The following is a 6,073-nucleotide window of genomic DNA, read 5'->3' on the forward strand; positions in this document are numbered from 1 at the left end:
GTTCCTTTTCAACATTTGATATTTATTTATCAGTCTTTGAAATACATCATATAATCCGCTCGAAGGCTATTCTAGCAATCCTCAGGGATCGCTATTTCAAGTTTCCGCCCGTTGACTAGTATGCATGCCTCGAGATCCCATCTCGAGTCATGTCGGCCTCTTGTGCAAGATCCGGAGACAAGGGATTTATGGCCAGAGCCTCCCCTGGCACCCAAGTGTCATCCTGCTCCAAGTAGCACCCACAGAGAAACCTCTTGCAGCGGGTTCGGTCCACGTACCCAGTGCGGCTAACAACCCCCTTGGATAGGGTTAGGCAGACAGTCGGAGGTAATTGGTACTGCCTCTCCCTCCAGGATTTCAACCTGAAGCATTAATTATTTTTTCGGTATTAGTTCCTTGAGCGAAGAAGTACAAACAGTGCTCCTAAGTGTACAATCACGAGCATTCCAGTAGTCGATTGTACAACCAACTGCTAAGGTGTGATTCCTTCTCCCCGAACGCTTCTAGCATTCGATCCGGGATCAATCACGACTTGGCAAGTTCCCAAGGGTTTCGTAAGCTGAGTTTCTTGTTTACCCTCTTTCCTTGGGTTAGGGTTTATACCCTATTGACCCAAATTGTCAATACCTTAGGTTTCCTTATATTAAGGTAAAAAAATCCTGGGCAACCTCGTCACCCTAACTTGGTTGGTCAATTGCTTTCTTGGCAAAATTTGTAGCTCCCCTAACTTGGAAAATCAACCCCAAGGAAGGGTGACGTAGCAGGATAACTACTCATCCTTTAGGAAAATTGACTTGTACTTAGAACTCGCCAAACTTGTTCTAAGGAGTGCCAATACTATTTTGTGATTTAGACACAAAGCCATGCGACGTTGCAACTTGTTGCACGAGATAGGTGTCAGCACCTAACTTATGGGATTATTTTTCTCATCACACGGTATTCCTTGGTCAAGAATTCCTTTGGTCAAGATATAGGGTTTGGGAGTCCTATTGACTCGATCCAAAACCCTAACCCTACTAGGCCGATAACACTTGGGCCTAGGGTTCCTAAATTCATACGGAGGTCTAGTATTTGATCAATTGATCCTTAGGGTGAGAACCCTAGATCGTTCTTGCATGGTGTTTAAATAATCCTAACATTTCGTAAATATGGGTAGGACCCTTAAGATTGGAAGTATTAAGTCGGCAACCCAAGTGTGATACTAGGCAGAATTTTATCATAGCTTAACCCTACCTAGCACATTGAGGTGATCGTCATATACTAACTAATCATACCTTTATGATTCTCATGTTAGCTATTCAGTTATACGCGAATTACTTAGTTGATCTAACCAGCCCACAATTAAGGATGATCTTTCCTTTTAAAGATGCAAATACTTCCTTCTAAATTTGCAAGTACTTTCTCCTAAAAGATGTGTTGAGATATCGAGCTCCACTCGTGATACGCCAGGGTGACCGTTGTGTATTTATGTCATCGACTTGTCAGTTGCAGACGCGGTTGGTACACCGCCCATGAATAATAGCTACATGATAGCTATCCTTATCTACTCTAGTTCGTGGCTCAGTTAGTATGCCACCTTAGTTAGTTGAGTTTGGTTTGAGACCCATATTTAGGGTTCTTCTATTTCTTTGTAAGTGAGTTCTTTTTGGCTTACACAACTAAGAAGAGGAAAACTATTTTCAGCCACCACCCTTGTGTGTCTTCCCCCATTGTGCAAGCAAGAAAGCTTCAAGCGAGACTCCTTCCTTCTCTCCCACAATCTTGACATGGTATCAGAGCCTTGTTCGTGGTAAGGAGCTCAAGAAAGCAAGCCAAGCTCGCGGTGGTCTGGTAAGAGGAGCAGTGTTGCTTTCATTTTCTGTTTTGGGAGCAGATCTCTGCAGGTAGCACAGCCGGAAATTGCAAGAGTGCATTGTCTCAGGTTGAGACGCCCTTCGCGGTGAAGCAAGAGGGCAGTATATGCTGCGGGCGAGAGCTTTAGCTCTCGGCGACCCTGTTTTTTTTGATTTGAGGCCATTTCGTGGCCTGTTTTGAAGGCGGAAGTTTTCTGCACGCACTCAGGAAAAGGCCCTGTTTTATGCTGTGCGACCACTGTTCTACAGGTCGATGAAAAGTTACCACAGAGATTGCATCGTATGCTTGTGTGCAGAGACATTGGGAGTTACAGAATCATCCCTGTTGCCTATTGATGCAAAATCGTCACTAGGAAGTGACTGTGTGGTCAAATACCACTTTCGTCAGTTTTGCAGATTTTCCCTTGTGAGGGTGAAGCTGTGGTTTTTGCAGTGACAGAATTTTTTGCAGTCTTCTGTAATGGCATCTGATTCTCTTTCACAGATTGTCACTGAAAAGCTTGACAAGAACAACTTCCAAGCATGGAAGTTTAGAATGACGAATTTCCTTATGGGAAAAGGATATTGGGAATTTGTTGTAGGAAATGAAGAAGAACCAGTTCTTCCTGATGTTCCCAATAAACAGCAAATGCAGGCATTTAAAGCATGGAATGAGAGAGCCAAGAAAGTTATGTATTGGGTGTCTATCAGCATTTCAGACTCTATGATTGTGCATATTCAGGATGCAAGTACGCCAAAGGAGGCATGGGATACTCTGTCAAAGATGTATAGCACAAATACGCAAGCCAGGAAAATGCAGCTCAAGCAAGAGTTGCACAATGTGCAAAGAGAAAATATGAGCATCAATGACTACCACATGAAGGTGAAGAAGATTGCAGATGCACTTGCTTCCATTGGGTCGCCAGTGGAAGATGATGATTTAGTTTCTGTGACCTTGAATGGTCTAGGAAAGGATTATGCACAGTTTCGGACATCCATTTCAGTTCGTGAAAGATTTCCTGATTTTGAGGAGTTGATTGCTCTTCTAATTTCTGAGGAACAGAGAAATGGTGGTGCATCTTCTTCAGGAGGAACTTCAAAAGAAGCTGTCTTCTACTCAAATGCAGGAAGAGGTAGAGGCAGAGGTAGAGGAGGCCGATTTGGAGGCCGTGGCAGAAATCAGAATATGCAGCAGACTCAAGAAAACCAGTCCTATGGAGGAGGACGTGGTAACTCTAGAGGCAGGGGGAGCCAAAGAGGTCGTGGTGGATGGCAAAGAGGCCAAAATGCAAACAGTAATGTTGAATGCTACTACTGTGGTAAAATGGGTCATATGGCTAAAGACTGCTATAAAAAGCAGAATGACATCATGAATGGAAAACTGCAACAAGGGAATTATGCATCTTCTAGTAGACAGGGTGATGACAGAAATGAGCACTTGTTTATGGTGCAGCACATGAACAATTCTGTGACAAGTGCAGAAGAAAGCAATGATGTATGGTATGTTGACTCAGGTGCATCAAACCACATGACAGGTCATGCAGAATGGATGGAGGATGCAAGGAAAATGGAAAAACCAGGATTTGTGGAGACTGGTGATGATACTGCACATCCTATTGTGCAGATTGGAAAAATTCCATTGTCTATGCAGGATGGGAAAAAGAAATACCTGTCCGATGTATTTCATGTCTCGAATATCACCAAGAATCTGGTTTCTGTCGGTCAAATGGTTGAGCAGGGCTTGCAGGTCAGATTTAATCCTCATGGATGCTTTGTTGAGGATATGAAAAATAAAGGTCGCTTGATAGCAAAAGGAAAGAAGAAGGGCAGAATGTTTACGTTGGATGCAGACATGTCTGAATTGAGTGCAGCAATGTTTGCACATGGGACCGGTGTAGTTGCAGATATTGATATCTGGCATAAACGCATTGGTCATGTTAATGTACAGCGACTTAAATCAATGCAGGCCCAAAATATTGTTGCAGGATTGCCAAAATTCAAGGTTGCAGAAATGCATAAGGTATGTGAAGCCTGTCAGTTTGGAAAACAGGCAAGGAAACCATTTCCTAGACATGTTCAAGAGAGTGAGAAGCCATTGGAATTAATCCACTCTGATGTGTGGACAACTAAAGCTGCATCTCTTGGAGGCTGTCATTATTTTGTCAGTTTTATTGATGACTATAGCAGAAAAGTTTGGGTGTATTTTATGAAAAAGAAAAGTGAAGTTTTTGGGCATTTCAAAACTCTTAAAGCTATGGCTGAAAATGAAACAGGTCTGCAGATAAAATGCCTAAGGTCAGATGGAGGGGGAGAGTACCTCTCAAATGAGTTTGCAAGGTTCCTGCAGGAGCATGGCATAAAGCAGGAATATTCATGCAGTCACACCCCACAGCAAAATGGAGTTGCAGAAAGGAAAAACAGGCATATTGGAGAGGTGTCTCGTGCCATGCTCAATGAAAAAGACCTGCCAGATTTTTATTGGGCTGAAGCAGTTGCTACAGCAGTCTATATAATGAACAGGACTCCCACTGCAGCAATACATGGAATGACTCCAGAGGAGAGGTATACTGGTAGGAAACCAGATATTTCTCATTTGAAAATTTTTGGTTGCATTGCCTATGTACATGTGCCAGATGAGCTGAGATCCAAGTTGGATCCAAAAGCTGAGAAGTGCATCTTTATTGGTTATTCTCTGCAGCAAAAAGGGTATAGATGCTATAACCCTTCTACTCGTAAGTTTACAGTGAGCAGAGATGTTGTTTTTGATGAGATGAGTAGCTGGTATAAACCAGTAAATGTGATTGATGATGTAGATGCACAAAATGGTAATGCTGCACAGAATTCACAGCAGCAGTCACAAAATATTAGTGGACCTGGAGCGTCCTCTAGCAGCGGTTCACATTCTTCGCCATGGACAGGCAGATTGAGATCATAAGAATCTTCTCAAAGCAATGCAGATAGTGGTATGCAGGTATCACGAAAAGGAAAAGAGAAGGTTGATCAGCCCATGTTTGATGTGAATGCAGGTCACTCTTATGTGGATGGTGAATCCAGTGGCTCAGAATAGAGCATTGATGATGAGTTGGGTATTCCTTCTATTGTTACACCTGGAGTAAGGAAGACCAGGGATGTTTTGAGAGCACCTGGGAGTGAACCTACTTTGCGGAGGTCTACGAGAGCTAGGTATCCTGTGGATAGGCTGAAATATGATGGATTTACAGCCATTCACTATGCATATATGGTCAAGGTGATACAGGAACCAGAACCCACATCTTTTGAGCAAGCCATGGGAAAAGAAAAATGGGAGAAAGCCATGGATGAAGAAATGGATGCCTTGGAAGCAAATGCTACATGGGAGTTAGTACCTTTGCCTAAAGGTAAGAATGCAATTGGCTGTAAGTGGGTTTATAAGGTGAAGCACAATGCAGATGGTTCTGTGAACAGATACAAGGCAAGATTAGTAGTCAAGGGGTATGCACAAACATATGGCATTGACTATGAAGAAACATTCAGTCCGGTTGCAAGGATGGCAACCGTAAGAGCAGTCATTGCTATGGCTGCATCAAAGGGATGGTCTTTACATCAGATGGATGTAAAGAATGCCTTCTTGCATGGTGATTTGCAAGAAGAGGTATATATGGAGCAGCCACCAGGTTATGTGCATGCTATTCATCCTGAGTTTGTTTGCAGGTTGAAGAAAGCCTTGTATGGCTTGAAGCAAGCACCTAGAGCATGGTCTGACAAGATAGAACAATATCTTGTCACTATTGGCTTTCAGATTTCCAAGGCAGATTTCTCACTTTATGTGAGAAAAACAGAGAAAGGTATTATGCTACTTGTCATTTATGTTGATGATTTGATTATGACAGGTGACAGTGATGAAGATATCCTTCATGTGAAAATGCTAATGAAGCAGAAGTTTGAGATGAAGGATTTGGGAGAGCTGTGTTATTTCTTGGGCATTGAGGTGATTAGATCACCAAGTGGGATACAGCTCTTGCAAAGGCAGTATGGATTGGACATGCTGTCCAAATATGGGATGACAGGCTGTAAGCCTATTTCAGTTCCTTTGGAGCAGAATGTGAAGCTGAGCACAGATGCAGGTGAGCTTCTGGAAGACCCTACTATGTACAGACGCATAGTAGGAAGCTTGATTTATATGACTATTACCAGGCCAGATTTGAGCTATGCTGTTGGATTGGTAAGTCAGTTTATGCAGGCTCCAAGGAAACCACATTTGG

The sequence above is a fragment of the Lygodium microphyllum genome, chromosome 21 (assembly GCF_053477565.2).
Source record: "Lygodium microphyllum isolate KBCC chromosome 21, Lygodium_microphyllum_v1.1.10, whole genome shotgun sequence".
Taxonomy (NCBI): domain Eukaryota; kingdom Viridiplantae; phylum Streptophyta; class Polypodiopsida; order Schizaeales; family Lygodiaceae; genus Lygodium; species Lygodium microphyllum.